The following is a 17,223-nucleotide window of genomic DNA, read 5'->3' as shown; positions in this document are numbered from 1 at the left end:
GCTCAGTAAATTCGAGTTGGAAGTCTATCTAGAGTCATGTAGAGTGATTCCTAAATTTTATGGGTCTAGGTTGAATTCTTTTGAGTTGTAATTAATTAACTCAGTCTAACTGAGTTATAGTCAGTTAAACTAGTTCAAACAGTTGGAGGAACTAGTAGGAGGTCTAGTAGTGGGGAGCAGCTTTAGTGCAACTTCACTGCTCCACTAGTTAACTGAAGATTCACTCATAAATAACTCATGCATGTCAGTTCATAGGAAGACCCAGTTGAGATTAGAGTTCAAGGACAGTGTACTATCTATTGTATAATTTTCTGAGTTGTAAAAATGGTGCATGCAATCAATAGAAGGCCTATGGTGGATTATGCAATTATGAGTAGGGAATTCCCAATTAAATATGGGCTAATTATCTTAGGAATTGTGCAAGGAAGTAGGGGCTTGGTAGGTAACAAAATTAGCTAAGTGTTGGCTTGAGCTGGTTGTGAAGTAGAGAGATAGATTGTACTTGTGCAGGAATTGTTCGGGTTAAACAAACATTGTATTTTCTTCACAAATCTTCTAGTTAATGCAATATAAATAGTCAGGGTTTTGAGCAGTTGCTTTCCCCATAAAAATATTGTGTTATGTGCGATTGAAATTCTTCCTTTTCTGCTTAGTGTTTTCATCAATCAATTTTTGTTTTCGTTGATGACTAGAGTAGATTCTTGTCTTTTGTTTTAGCATATCACATAAGTTGTCGAATCTATAGTAAAAATATACATTAAATCCTCATTGTAACACAATTAAGAAGACATGTAGCTATCACATCTTTTCTCATAGATAAGCTACCATTGCCCGAGCTAGTTTGCTTTCATTATGCATGTAAATAGTTTTCATGATTTGCTATTTTATTAAATTAAGTTCAGTTTTGTTGTGTCTCTATGTTTTTTATTAAATGTGTATTTTATTCCATCCCTTTGTAAATTTGGATCAGAAGATCAGTGAGAGAAAGGAATAAATAATGGAACAAAATCCATAAAATAATTACAAATCATTCTATTAAAATATCTCCCTAAAAATAATATGGAGATCCAAGGAAATCATGAACATAGGGAGAAGTATGGCATTGAGACTCAATCACATATTCTATCACAATTGGAGAGCGCAAATATTGAATCACAGAACCATAATCATGATTTTTCAATCTAATATCCACATCATCAAGGCTTCAAGTCAACATTAAGGAACTACTACATTCCAAAGATCGATATGAGAAAGTTTGACGACAACGATCCTATAACATTGATATTCCATATGGAGCAATACTTTGATCTACACCCAATGACATCCTTACCAAAGGTAAATATTGCATCCATGTTTTTAGAACAAGAACAAAATGCATGGTCTCAATGGCTTTATGAAAGGAAAAGAGGATTTTGCTATATCTTGGGTCATATTTAGTCAATTATTAAATCTTCAACCAAGTTATAGAGCACAATCAACAATTCCAAAATTTGAGTCTAAGTAAAGAACATTTCAAAGGATAATTTGTTAGACCTATTTATGGGAACTTTAAAGGAAAGCATCCAACATGGGGTGCATCGCTTTGAAACTAAATCTATTTCAGTTTGGTAAGAAAAGTTGAAAGTAAAAATACGACCACTAATAATTATAGAGAAAATCATGTTCCCTCTCCTAAATCGAGAAGTTTGACTCCTAAAAAATTGGATGAAAGAAGAGAAAATGGATTATGTTTTAAATGTGATAGAAAGTACAATAAGGGGCATAAATGCAGTGAGAATAAATTATTCTACATAGACTGTGAAGATGAAGAAGATCAATGGGTGGAACCATCACAAGATCCAGAGTTGGAAGAAACTACCCCAAAAATATATTTTCGTGCATTGGTTGGCATAAGTACTCCATAAACCCTCGATATAGAATGATATATCAAAAATAAAAAGGTAACAATATTGATTAATTTAGGTAGTACCCATAACTTCATCAATTACAAATTGGTAAAACTTCTTAATTGTTTTGTATATCTAGCACCACAATTTCAAGTAATGATTGCAAATGTAGGTACCATAAATTGCTTAGGTAAGTGACATAGTATTAAGTTGAATATGGTGGAGTTTTGTGGGATAGTCCCATGATTGCAATCCAAATGGGTGGTGTTGATGTTATATTAGGGGTCCAGTGGTTACAGTCATTGGAAACATTGGCCCTTAATTTTCAAGATCTTTTCATAATATTTTCCTCAAAAAGAAAGGAAATTAAGCTTAGAGGTGTCCAAGGGAAATCCAGTAAAGTGATAAGCTATAATTGCATGAAAATTTTCATAAAAAGGGGACACCAAGGTGTAATTGCACAACAACGTTCATTAGATGTTCAAACATATATATCCTCTACTTTAGCGGATCTCCAAAAAGTTATCAACATTCATTCCAAGGTATTTGGAGAAATGTCTTAGGGGTCTTCCTCTTACTCGAGATCATGACCATGTTATTCATTTGCAACCTATAAGTGTATGATCTAGGTGGATATTGGTGGCCACCCACCAATTCCACTTGGACCCCCACCATTGTTTCTTTCAATTTTTCAGTTTCCTCAATTGTAGCATAGTTTACTATTTGTAGTAGTTTTTTTGGGTCCTAAACTTCCGGAGTCGTTTTGAGGCCCTAAACGACATTTTTTTGGCAAAGTGATACCAACGATTTTATATCTAAAATCATCTTTTCCGTCGTATTCCTCGGAGAGATCTTTCCAATGGAGTATCATGCCCGTCAAACGAAGATAATATGACCAAGTCGCGACCCCAGGAAGTTGGTTGTCCAACAAACCCCAATGGGGCCCATAAACTCTTGGTGTTACATCTCCTCGAGCTAGGGTTTTGGTTATTTAGGGTTTGTTCTTATTGTTCAATAATAAAAAGGCCATTAAGCCTCATTGTAATGCAGTTCAGAGGAATGTAGCCGCCACATCTCTTCTTAAAGATAAGCTACCATTGCCCGAGCTAGTCTTATTTCCATTTTGTTTGTAAGCATATTTCAATATTTGATATTAATGAAATGAAGTGTTATTTCTACTGCATCTTTGTATTTATGATTATATCTGTAATTTGTTGTGTTCCTATTTAAATCCATATTAGTGTACCACCTAACATTAGGCCTTATAGATATCCATATGCACAGAAGAGTGAGATTGAGCATATGGTTCAATAAATGTTAGACACTGGCATCATTCAAACTAACCAGGGTGCTTTCTTTTCACCAGTGATGATGGTTATAAAAAAGGATGGTTCATGGAATATGGGTCCAGATTACAAATAGTTCAACAAAATGACAATCAAATATATGTTTCTTGTTTCTATCATTGATAAAATATTAGGTGAATTGCATGGATCAATTTTCTTTACTAAGTTGGATCTTCATTCAAGATATCATCAAATCATAATGAGGCAAGAAGAAATTTCCAAAACAACCTTTGGAAAACATGAACGTTATTATGAGTTTTTGGTTGTGACATTTTGACTTACAAATTCACCTTCAACGTTTCAAAGCTATGTGAATTCTATTTTCAAACACTTCCTTATTAAATTTGTCTTAATGTTTTTTGATGGCATACAAGTCTACCACAAATATTAGGAAGAGCATGTACAACATGTTGGCAGGGTATATTAACCCTATCGGAAGAGAAACAACTATATGCAAAGCTTTCTAAGTGTTTCTTTAGGGTTCAAGAATTGGAATATTTGGGTCAAATTGTATCCCATGAGGGTGTCAATGTGGGTCCTAACAAAATCAAAGCTATGAGGAATGATCAATCCAGGGAAAAATTTAAGGATGGGAGTTTATCTTAAAGTTTAGAAACCTTGGCAAATCTTACTAGTCCCTAATATGCAAATTGTAAATTATTTGGTGATATTTTTGTAGAAATATTTAGATTTCCAATGATTTTATATTAGTTTATATAATTTTTGGTGGTTATTAAGGTAAAATAATTTTGTAATATAAAATTTGGGTGAATAATTTTTAGATAAAATTGGAAATTGGAGAATCATTTTTTTGGAAAAAGCATGGAAAATTAGCCCACCTACGAATACTAGCTCCTAAAATTTTCCTTGGGCCAATCCCTACTACCTTGAAATAACTTAGAGGATTCTTAGGATTGATAGGATATTAGCACAAGTTTGTCAAGAATTATGGTCAAATAGTAGTACCTTTAACAAAATTATTAAATAAGGAAGCATTTTCCTAGACAAAAGAAGCAATCAAAGATTTTGAAAAACTTAAAGAGGCCATGTGTACAACTTATGTCTTGGAAACACATGTCTTCACAAAAACCTCCATTATGGAGTATGTTGCCTCAAGTCATGGCATTGGTGCATTTTTTATGCAAGAAAGGTCCCTTTCCTTTGAAAGAAGTGAACTTAAAGGAAATAAATTATTAAGACCCATCTATGAAAACGAAATATTAGCCACACTACATGTAGTTAAGAGATGACATCCATACCTAATAGGAAGAGACCTCAAAGTAAGAACAAATCATGGTAGTTTGAAGTATTTATTAGAAAAAATATTATCTTTAGAAGAGCAACAAAAATGGATTACAAAGATGTGGGGTTATGACTTTGAAATTATCTACAAAAAGGAAAAACATAATATTGTGGCAATGCACTCTCACGGAAAGAGGAAGACACAAAGGGTTAACTATGCACTATTTTCATTCCAAATTTTGGTTGGGTGGAAGAAGCAAGGATAGATGGAATCTAGATGAGAAGGTATGCAAGATCATTCAACAACTACAGGAGGACCCAAACACAATATAAAAATTCATGTGGAAGAATGATTTGTTTTGGTATCAAGATTGCTTATACTTATGCAAGAAATCTTAACTCAAATGGAAGGTCTTTTATAATTGGGTACTTCTTCGATAGGAGGACATTCAAGGTTCTTGAAGACATACCATAGGATCAAGAAATATATTTTTTGGGAAGGTCTTAAAGTAGATGTGCAAAAGTTTGTGGTTGAATGTGTGGTATGCCAACAAAATAAGGGAGAGAGAATCAACACCCCAAGGCTCCTTCAACCATTAACCATACAAAGCCAACATTGGGAAGAAGTTTCAATGGATTTTATTAGAGGTTTACCCATATATGAAGGAACGAGTGTAATTATGGTAGTGGTTAAAGCAGGTATAGTGGTAGAAACATTCATGGAAATAGTCCAAAGGCTACATGGAATACCAAATATAATTATAAGTGACAAAGATTCATTTTTCACTAGAAATTTTTGGAATGAATTATTTTCTTCTTTGAGTACTCAATTAGCTCATAGATCATCTTAACATCCTCAATTTGATGGGAAAACTAAGATCATGAAATCACATTTAGAAGGATATCTACATTGTTTTGCATATGATAAACATAAACAATGGGTGAAATAGTTGGAGGATGGAAGGAGGCATTAAGCACATTCAATTCCTCATTCCAGAGATTCCTGTCATTATCCCCTCACATGTGTCAAATGAAATTCTAGCAAATTTGCAAATAAACTTGTAAATGAGGGCATTCTACATTCTCATTCTATTTTAGACAAGTCATGGGATGTTGCCTCACTACTTTCTCTCTTCAAGGGTTGTGATGTGTTAGAAATAAAGACAACATGAGAGAAAAAAAAAATCATAGCAACAACAACTCATAAAACACATGAGTTTTATCCTAGAAAACCCAAAGCTGATAAAAACAAACTAATATATAAATTATTATCTTATGGCTTAAATGCTTCCATGCCTTGACTTAAAACTAGCCAAGCCAACTAAGATTCTAGCTCGGACAGGCGAGCCCTTCGCTCAACTTAGGAACATTATAATGGAGAATACCCAAGCCTTTTAAAGGATTCATCACATATAATCCATGGGCTCTAATACCACAAGCCACCAAAACCACCAATGTGGACCTAAGGACATTGATTCTTTCACCAAGTTAAGTTTACCCTAACATGATACTCTCACCTTGCAAGATATTTGGTCCCTCGATTGGGTGTTTGGGAGGCAAGACCATGACAAATATGTGACACCAACATGCCCTCATCTAAATATAAACGAGGCAAGTGGATCATTGTCATGCCCTTGTCTAGTGATGAACATGCATACCCCTATGCCTTGGTAATCATGTTAGGTGTTAAGGGAATTCAAGCGGACATGATGTTGGTTGTTGTGGGTAATGAGGGTGGTTTGAGGTTTGTGATTATGGAGGGTATTGAATCCATTAAGGGATGGAACATGATGTTAATGCACACTAAACATGATATGCATCACTCCCTTGCAGTCATTCACCATGGTGCAACATTGTTTCAACATAATTATGCCCATTATGGCTATGTATAGGATAAGTTTCCATTGTTGTTAGCATTTTTGGAATTATGGATTTTATTTACTTTGTTCTCTAGTTCTCCATCTTTGTTAGTTCTCCTGCCCTGTTCAACTCTTTAGCGCCTCACTTCAGCTCAACTTCCTTTTGCGACCCTCTTTGCCCACCTTCTTTCTTTGCCATGGATCGAAAGACTCTCGTCAAAGGGTTCAACCCCACAACATTTGTTCCCCTACAAACCATGTTAGGCATAATGTTGTAGTTGTGGTAGCTATCTTCCATTAGCTCACCCCTCCTAAGATTAGAGCCAAATTTGAGCTCGCTGAGGTTGATGCATGCATTAAATGAGGTTGCATGCCTTATGAAGAAGTGGATGCATATTTTTCTCCTTGATTCCCTAATCCAGATAACACTCACATTAGAAAATCCAAGTATTACGAAATCATTAACCTATACTAGCAGCTAAAAGTAGTAATGGGGAAGGTATTAACTAAAAGGAATCCAACTTACAATGAGATCCTACTATTTATGGATGAACTTCTAATTTTAATTCAGAGGGTGGACTATCAAGTCGAGGCCATTTCAAGGACCATTCCAGGCTTAGAGGTGGACAACGCAAACTTGGTTATTTCCCAAGACTTTGTTGAGAAGAACTCCACTTTGCCTAACTGATATGGTTAGATTAACAATCTAGTTGGATATTTTTTTGCATTTAGTATATTAGGTTTAGCCCAAACCAATATGAGCTATACTAGAAATCTCCTTTTTTGTTCAATTAAAGTTTCAAAAGCATGGTATGTGTGCTTACTCTTAAAGACAATGAATAAAAACTATGAATTTTTTTCGTCGATTTAGTTTCCAAATTGATAGACTAATGGTAGGAGACTTTGTCTAGTTTTTCTTCCGAACAATATAATATTATTTTCTAACGTAAAAAAACAATCAATACAAGCAAATATATTACAAAGCAAACATCATAAAAAGTTGTTTTCATGAGTTTCTTTATTAGAATTCACAAGTACCTCACCCTTTGTTCACATTTCCATGCATTCCAATGTATTACAAGTAGTGAAAGCCCACCTAAATTTGAGTGTACATGTACTAGTGGGAGGTCTAGTAGTGTTGTGCTGCTTGCAGTGATCAACCAGTAAACTGATGATTCACTCATAAGTAACCCATGCATGTTCGATCTCAGAAAGACCCAGTTGAGATTGAAGTTCAGAGATAGTGTACTATCAGTGGTATAATCATCTGAATTGTATAGGTGGTGCATGCAGTCAGAGGAAGAACTATGAGGATTACACAATTCCAATTGAGGAATTTCCCTAATTAATAGGGAGCTAATTCCCAAGGAAAGAACGCACGGAAATAGGGACTTGGGCAAGCAAGAAATTAGTTAAGTATTGGCCTGGGCTTGTCTAGGAATCAGTGAGAGAGATAAAGATAGTGCAGAGGTTGCTCGGGCTTGAGCAAAACATTGGAATCTTCTCATATTTTTTGACTAATGCAATATAGAGATAGCAGAGATTTTTCGCTGTGACTTTCCCCAAGAAATCATTGTGATTTCTTTCTCTTATATGCTTCGTGATTTCATGATCGTTTAATTGTTTCCATTGACAAATAAAGTAAATTCAAGTCTACTATTTTATCATATTATAATTAGTAGTTTGAATCTACACAGAATTTCTACATAATATAGCTAAATTTATAGAAATTTCTACCTATTTTATTTATTTATCTTTTTACCCACAAAATAATTATTAATTTTATCATTTAATTCTTATACACACGCCTCCCTACTCTATGTTGATTTATTTTAAACACATTCAAAAATAAATATCCTCATTACAAAATATTTCTAACCACTTACATTTATCAAACCATAAGTGAAAAATAACTCTGGCCACTTACAATTATCCAGACCACAAGTCAATGCAATGAGAGATGGACGCCTCATGACATAATAATAAGACGTATCACTATTATAGTTTGGTTAGGTTTTCGATCCCATCAACAAATAATCTAAAATTAAAACCCATCCACATCATGAGAAATGCTAGAGGACCCCACACGGAATATGTGACTAACTACGCCAACACAACACATGCTCAAAAACTGAGGCCATCCACGTCATGAGAATTGACAGGGTAAACACAAGCCACAAGGGACATGTGACAACTATGTTGCTAGCTGGCAAAATTTTACGTGGAAAAGGTGGCAAAGATTGAAAAATAATTCACAAACAATATTTTTTTGTAATTTTTATAATTATTGTTAAATAGATACCATAACGACTATTAGTTAAGTGGCAAGAACTTAGAGCTAGATTTATTGTCGGTGACATGCTGATCGGGAACCACAGATTATATCAACATAATCTCTGGTGTTGGTCCCACGGACATTGAAAAGCAAAAAATGAACACATATTTCCAAGGAGGGGCACATGGGGCACACCTACATGTGAATTTGGGTAGATGTTTGGTGATTTTTTTATTATTTATTATGATAAAGCATTTTGAATATTTAACAATTATATATATTTTAATTAAGATGTAACTATAAAATAAATATTAAAATCGTATATCTGAGTGTAAAATTTGTATATATAAACATTTTAGGTTTTTTTCAAGAAGTATTGAAAATACATTTTAAATAATATAAGATAGCAATTTTGGTAATTATTTATTTTTGGAATTTTGTAAAAATAAAATAAATATAAAATAGTTAAATTTGATGATTTAATTTTTCATAAGATTATAATATTTTTAAAGTAAATTATATTTTTTAATATATAAATAGATTTAAAGTTTTGAAAATTTTATAGGAATTTGGATTGTAAGGATTTTTTTTTTCCGAAGAAATAGAGCGCGTAATTTCCATTAATTTCAGAAAATTACATGTTGTAGATGTTGAAACGCATATGCAGTATTGTGGGTAAACCACTTACAATAACCAATACTTCTGGGAAGTATGCAGATACAGCCCTCAGCAGGGCCTCCAGAAGATAAAGCCCACAGACAGGGCAGCGAGATACAAGGTATGTAAACCCCAACAGGAGTATACGCCTACCCTTTACAAGAAAAATAAAACAGTAAATAAACGATAGCTCCGGAGGAGTACAGAAATATTTCAAAATGGCTGCCAAAATAACAGAGGGGAGAGGCACGAATTGGAAGAGGTAGTCACACCTCCCCCATCCCCTCAACTCTCCACCAATAACCTCAGAAGCCAGAGGAAGAAATCCTCCCATATGTCCAGAGAAGCCAGAAAAAGAAACAACCCGCAACAGCCATAGAAAAGCGGCACGAATCGGTGCAGAGAAAGACTCCACACCTCAGATCCCTCAACACTCTCTATGGCTGCATTGGTTACAAGCAAAGGACCAAAAAAGAACCCAGCCTCAGCAAGGGAGCCCAAAACAGGTCCCGACAAGAGCTGAGGCGGGTCGGATTCGGGGGTAGAGGCGGCTAGGGCAGCCACCTCGCCCCCATGAAGAACGTCAGGAAGCCGAAACCCCTTGACCCCGCTCTGCGGCGCAGCACAAAGAACAAAGGCCCAATACCCTTGCTTAAACCGCCAAGACGAAGGGTCGGTCGGTGAACAGAGAAAAGCCGAGGAAGCCGAGGAGAAACGCCGCCGCCGCTAAGCTCGAAACAAAACCCCGGACCACGGCCATGTAGATGGGAGGCAGCCTACCCGGATACACCAGTTGAGGCCGAAAGAATCGAGTCTCGCTGAGGAAAGATGAAGAAGGGCGTTGCGCGAGGGTCGCAGAACCACCAGATGCAGCAATCCCCGGAGCAGGAAGAAACTGGCAGCACGAAGCACCAGACGAAGGCAGCCGGATGGGCGAGCAGTACCCCCACCAGCGAAAGCCCAGCCGCCGCAGGCACAGGCTGCAACCAGAGCCGAGATAACCCTAGGTTTCCGCCGCGCCAAGAGCTCCCAGTTAAGATCATTTGGATTGTATAGCTTCAACTCGTATTTTTATTAAATTTCACATAAAATTGTTGGAAATTACATTTTAAAAATGATCAAAACATAAAAGATTTAAACAACATATAAACTAATTCAACCATATGCATGTTGAAAATGCAACAAGAAAATCTTGATTTAGTTTTTTTGTTGAATTAAATTAGGAATAAAATTGTAATTCCACATCACAAGACAACTTGTACGAGTTAACTAAGTTAATTTGAGTTAGTTGGCTCACTTAATTCAAGTTGAGGGTCTAACTTGAGTCTTGTAGAGCTCTCCTACTTTATAGGAGCCCTGGTTGAGTTTATTTTGAGTTGTAATTAATTAATTCAGTTTAACTGTGTTGTGTTAAAGTCAGTTAAACTAGTTTCAACTTATAGAGGAACTAGTGGTTGAGTTATTTTGAGTTGTAATTAATTAATTCAGTTTAACTGTGTTGTGTTAAAGTTAGTTAAACTAGTTCCAACTTATGGAGGAACTAGTAGGAGGTTACACAGTGGGGTGTTGCTTCATGTGTTCAACCCGTTAATTGATGGTTCACTCATAAATAACTGATGTGTACAACCCGTTAATTGATGATTCACTAATAAATAACTCATGCATGTTAGATATGAGACTTACCCAATTGAGATTGGAGTTCAAGGGCACTGTACTATCAGTGGCATAATCATCCGAATTGTATAGGTGGTGCATGCAGTGAGAGGAAGGCCTATGAGGATTGTGCAATTCATATTGAGGAATTTCCCTAATTAATAGGGGGTTAATTCCCAAGGAAACAATGCAAGCGATCGTTTAATTGTTTCCGCTGATGAGTAAAGTAGATTCAAGTCTATTGTTTTAGTAAATTACAATTAGTAGTTTGAATCTATAAGGAATTTCTAAGGAATTTCTACAATGAACGGGTTTTTTAATATGAGTTTTATTAAATCATAATTATTAAATCATAAATTATGGACATTATTGTGCCGAGAGGTGCTCTCCAGCCTGGTATGGAAGAGATGTTGTAAAGTTATGTTATGTAAACATTTTGACTTAATCAAATTACACAAAAATAAATTAAATTAAAAATAACATAAAATAAATAATTACTAATTACTAATTATTAATAATTAATAATTAAACCAACCTAGATCCATCTTAACTCCGGATCTATCAAGCCCTGAGAAGGATCAATTTTACACTAAAAAAGAGGTCGACATCTAAAGAAATTTGATCCCTCTCCGTGTTTGATAGATCCAGAGTTATGATGAAACTAGGTTGGTTTAATTATTTTAGATTTTGGTTCTTTCAATTGGAATTTGACGATCCAATTCTTCATCACACTAAAATTTTTAATTAGTTAAATCACATTTTTGAATATATAAATGGATTTAATGTTATGAAAAAATTGTGGGACCACACAACTAAATCCCAAAATCACCATCAAAATTTTCAAGAAAAAAAACCAAAATGTAAAATAATTAAACACAAATAAACTAGCCCAACCATATATGTTTTTCTTGTAAATCAAAAATTTCTAATAATTCTGAAAATAGTTACGTCATGAAGCACTTATCTTTAAAATTCCATCGGCCACATTCCTACCAAACTTGTTGGCCAGGTGGTAAAGACAAAAAACTACAGACAAAAACAACAAAAAATTGTAAGACCACACACATATTGTCCACAATGATCAAAAGTACCCAAGTATCAAAATACACCCAACTGCCATTCACATTCCGCAATATTCCCCGGAACCTCGTCCTCTAGGTTGTTGCCATGCTGCTGACAAAATGCCTCATGGACATGTGCTTTCGTGTGTGCCATTCTTCTTTCAAGGCATTCTAACCTTTCTTGAAGCCTCTTATGTCCACGATGAAGGGAAGCAATTCGGTCTAACATATGCCACTAATGGTGCTGGAGGTCATTCCTGAAAGTTATGGCCTCAATTCTATCATTGTGGTAGTCCCGGGGTAGCTGCTCCACTATTGCCATACCTTGATTAATCTGTGCTTCCAAGGAGTCCAAAGGCAAAGGTAAAACGACTTGCCCTCGCGAAAGAATGTGTGGTTGTTCCACCGCTTCTCCATAGTATTGCTACTCCCCGTGATGAATTGATCCCTGGCCTCATGGGCCAAGACCCCTCCTAACTCTTGTATGCTGGAGTTGCATGACGTTGCATCCAGTCCCTTCACATGGCTTGCTCCTCAGACTCGACCTCAGAACACCGTAGCCACAGGAACAAAGCTTCCAAAAGACCCAAAACTCTATGTCGGCTACCAATACAACTACACCCAAGGACAACAAGATTTTTATAATACCCTCAAAAAGAGGTTGGCCATTGCCCGACCGCTTAGCTAAACCAGGCCCATGCCACCTCAATCCAAAGCCTACCCACCACTTGTTGAACCACCAACCCAAATTTCCACACACCCCCTCCTTTAGAACACGATTCCTTGGCTGAACCCCTAGGATTGATGACCCGAGCCCTCCAAACACTACATACACACTGTAAGGACCTGGGGTCCGAGGCACAACTGCCACGCAATGTGTGACGAGCTTGGAGGCAAAAAAACGCGCGGTTGGACGAGTTAAATGGCAGAGCAGTCACTTATGCGTGCGTACAAGTGAGGAGCGAGTCATGTTTATATAAAGGATGGACGAAGGCGTTCATGAAACGAAGCTGACGGTGGAAGGTTGTAATTCGGGTAATGGTTGGGGAGGCCGACCATACGAATAAGCAAACAAAGGCGTCGGCTTGACAAAGAAGTGTAGGTCGGCCGGGTAACAGCACGACACATAACAATGCGTATATATTGATGCGTGGATGAATCATTTGGGCATCGATCATCGCTCAACACACTCAAGCAAAGGAGAAGTGTGAAGTACTAAGGCGTAGCTGCAGCAAAGGAAGGTGAGGCGCAGTTCTATGCGCCCAGCCTTGGGCGAGGCCGCACGAAGGTGAAACGCACAGGCTTAAAGCCTTGGGTGAGAGCGCGGGTAGGCGTGCACGGGTAAGGCGTGGGCACCGAGTTGTGCAAGGCGTGCACTGGTGAAGGCGAGGGTGCCCAGTTGTGCGAAGGTGCACGGGTGAAGGCGTGAACGCCCGGTTGTGTGCGGTTGGGTGGTTGTGCGCGGGTTCTTGGGCAGCTCGGGTGAATGCCCACCCGTCGTGCAGAGGAAAACGCGAAAGGTGTGCACGACGAAATCGATGAAGTGTTGAGATTGTGGATGAAGGTGTGACTCGTGCGGAGGCGCCCGTGTGTGGCGACTTGGTTACGGTGAGGCGCGCCCAAGTTGGGAAAACAACGCGATTGTGCGACGAGGTGAACGAAGGGTTGGTGAGTCGTGCGGCGATCGTGCAGAGGCGCTGACGAGCTGGGCAACCGAGTTTGCCAAAGGTTGTAAAATTGGCTAAGTATGAAACTTGGAGTTTCCAAGTATACTTGTAAAGCATTGTAAACTTGTATAATATATTTCGGGCAGACTCATATTGCAGGGAGTTGCCCCTCCCTTTATACTGTTGTGCATTTCTCTTGTATAATGCTGCTTATGTGAATGTTATGGGCTTTCACTTGTATAAAGGAACACATTAATAATACTTGGTTGTGAAACACAAACTAAGTAGGATAAGTGGAATGTTAGGCATAGTCTACAATCGTAAGTATTGGTGAAAAGAAAACGATTGGTAGTGCCGCACCTCGCTATAAGCGGTTGAAAGACCACCGCAGGTGTAGGGCGTGACACACACCCTCCCTATAGACAACTAAAAATAAAGAAAAAAAGCATGCAAGGTCCCAAGCCATAGATGGGAGGCTATCGACCCAAGAATCCTCCCTCGCTAACCCCAACTAGACACAATATCCCACAACAAAGACACAACCTGGGAAATGTGAAACAAAAACACATGAGAAATAAGAGAGCAGTACCTAAGCCCAGAAAGGAGAGGAAGCCTCAATGACCAATGCTGAAGCGACATTGCCATCAAGGTGTATCCCATTTCTCCTCTCCAGAATTTCCCCCACGTCTAGGACTAACACATTCGGGCCATGGTCCTAAATGATACAACCAAGCACTAATTCGTTGACCAACTTGAACCAATTGCCTTTTGCATTAGTATACACTAATGCTTGCGCATAATGGAAGCCAGGGTGTGGTTGGAACAAGCAGCCAGCCTGTGCTCCAAGAACATAAATCTCCACCAACAATGCTCCGCCCATTCCCAAAGACCAACCGTTACAACCAACTGCGATCCAAAGTATCAAAATGACCTCTGCTTGTTCACGAACCTTCTTATGCACCGTGCCCAAATTGGCTTCCTCGACACACTTCACTCATTCACCGCATGGGAGGGGATTTAATGTCCCTTGGTGATTGATTGTCCCATCATTAATCAACCCCATCGGGGAGCCCAACCATATAAGTTAAACTAGTTCCAATTGTTGGAGGAACTAGTGGGAGGTCTAGTAGTGTTGGGCTGCTTGAAGTAATCAACCAATAAATTCATGATTCACTCATAAGTAACCCATGCATGTACGATTTCAAAAAGACCCAGTTGAGATTGAAGTTCAGGGATAGTGTACTATCAGTGGTATAATCATCTGAATTGTATAGGTGGTGCATGCAGTCAGAGGAAGACCTATGAGGATTACGTATTTCCAATTGAGGAATTTCCCTAATTAATAGGGGGCTAATTCCCAAGAAAACAACACAAGGAAATAGGGACTTGGGCAAGCAAGAAATTGGTTAAGTATTGGTCTGGGCTTGTCTAGGAATCAGTGAGAGAGATAAAGATAGTGCAGAGGTTGCTCAGGCTTGAGCAAAACATTGGAATCTTCTCATTGTTTCTGACTAATGCAATATACAGATAACAAAGGTTTTTAGTTGTGACTTTCCCCACGAAATCATTGTAAATTCTTTCTCTTATATGCTTCGTGATTTCATGATCGTTTAATTGTTTCCCTTGACGAATAAAGTAGATTCAAGTCTACTATTTTAACATATTACAATTAATAGTTTGAATCTACACAAAATTTCTACATAGTATAGCTAAATTTATAGAAATTTCTACCTCTTTTATTTATTTATCTTTTTACCCTCGAAATAATTACAAATAATTATTAATTTTATTAATTAATTCTTATACACACGCCTCCCTACTCTATGTTGATTTATTTTAAACACATTCAAAAATAAATATCCTCATTACGAAATATTTCTAACCACTTACATTTATCAAACCATAAGTAAAAAATAACTCTGGCAACTTACAATTATCCAGACCACAAGTCAATGCAATGAGAGATTGACGCCTCATGACATAATAAGACATACCATTATTATAGTTTGGTTAGGTTTTCGATCCCCATCAACAAATAATCTAAAATAAAAACCCATCCACATCATGAGAAATGGTAGAGGACCTCACACGGAATATGTGACGAACTACGCCGACACAACACATGCTCAAAAATTGAGGCCATCCACGTCATGAGAATTGACAGGGTAAACACAAGCCACAAGGGACATGGGACAACTATGTTGCTAGCTGGCAAAATATTGACGTGGAAAAGGTGGCAAAGATTGAAAAATAATTCACCAACAATATTTTTTGTAATTTTTATAATTATTGTTAAATAGGTACCATAACGACTATTAGTTAAGTGGCAAGAATTTATAGCTAGATTTATTGTCGGTGACATGAAGATCGGGGACCAGAGATTATATCAACATAATCTCTGGGGTTGGTCCCACGGACATTGAAAAGCAAAAAATGAACACATATTTCCAAGGAGGGGCACATGGGGCACACCTTCATGTGACTTTGGGTAGATGTTTGGTGATTTTTTTATTATTTATTATGATAAAGCATTTTGAATATTTAATAATTATATATATTTTAATTAAGATGTAAGTAGAAAATAAATATTAAAATCGTATATCTGAGTTGTAACATGTGTATATATAAACATTTTAGGTTTCTTTTACGTTTTTTTTCAAGAAGTATTGAAAATACATTTTAAATAATATATGAGAGCAATTTTGGTAATAATTTATTTTTGGAATTTTGTAAAAATAAAATAAATATAAAATAGTTAAATTTGATGATTTAATGTTTCATAAGATTATAATATTTTTAAAGTAAAATATTTTTTTTTAATATATAAATAGATTTAAAGTTTTGAAAATTTTATAGGAATTTGGATTGTAAAGATTGTATAGTTTAAACTTGTATTTTTATTAAATTTCACATAAAATTGTTGGAAATTATATTTCAAAAATGATCAAAACATAAAAGATTTAAACAACATATAAACTAATTCAACCATATGTATGTTGAAAATGCAACAAGAAAATCTTGATTTAATTTTTTCGTTGAATTAAATTAGGAATAAAATTGTAATTCCACATCACAAGACAACTTGTACGAGTTAACTAAGTTAATTTGACTTAATTTGAGTTAAAAGAAGAATGCAAGGTCCCAAGCCACAGATGGGAGGCTATCGACCCGAGAATCCTCCCTCGCTAACCCCAACTAGACACAATATCCCACAACAAAGACACAACCTGGGAAATGTGAAACAAAAACACATGAGAAACAAGAGAGCAGTGCCTAAAACCAGAAAGGAGAGAAACCCTCAATGACCAATGCTGAAGCGACATTGCCATCAAGGTGTATCCCATTTCTCCTCTCTAGAATTTCCCCCACACCTAGGACTAACACATACGGGCCATGGTCCTAAATGATACAACCAAGCACCAATTCATTGACCAACTTGAACGAATTGCCTTTTGCATTAGTATACACTAATGCTTGCGCATAATGGAAGCCAGGGTGTGGCTGGAACAAGTAGCCACCCTGTGCTCCAAGAACATAAATCTCCACCAACAATGCTCCGCCCATTCCCAAAGACCAA

The sequence above is a fragment of the Pinus tabuliformis genome, chromosome X (genome assembly GCF_031772625.1).
Source record: "Pinus tabuliformis cultivar Carrire ecotype Pingquan chromosome X, CPIR1, whole genome shotgun sequence".
Lineage (NCBI taxonomy): Eukaryota > Viridiplantae > Streptophyta > Pinopsida > Pinales > Pinaceae > Pinus > Pinus tabuliformis.
The sequence above is the reverse complement of the archived record's forward strand: the minus strand, read 5'-3'. Positions refer to the sequence as shown.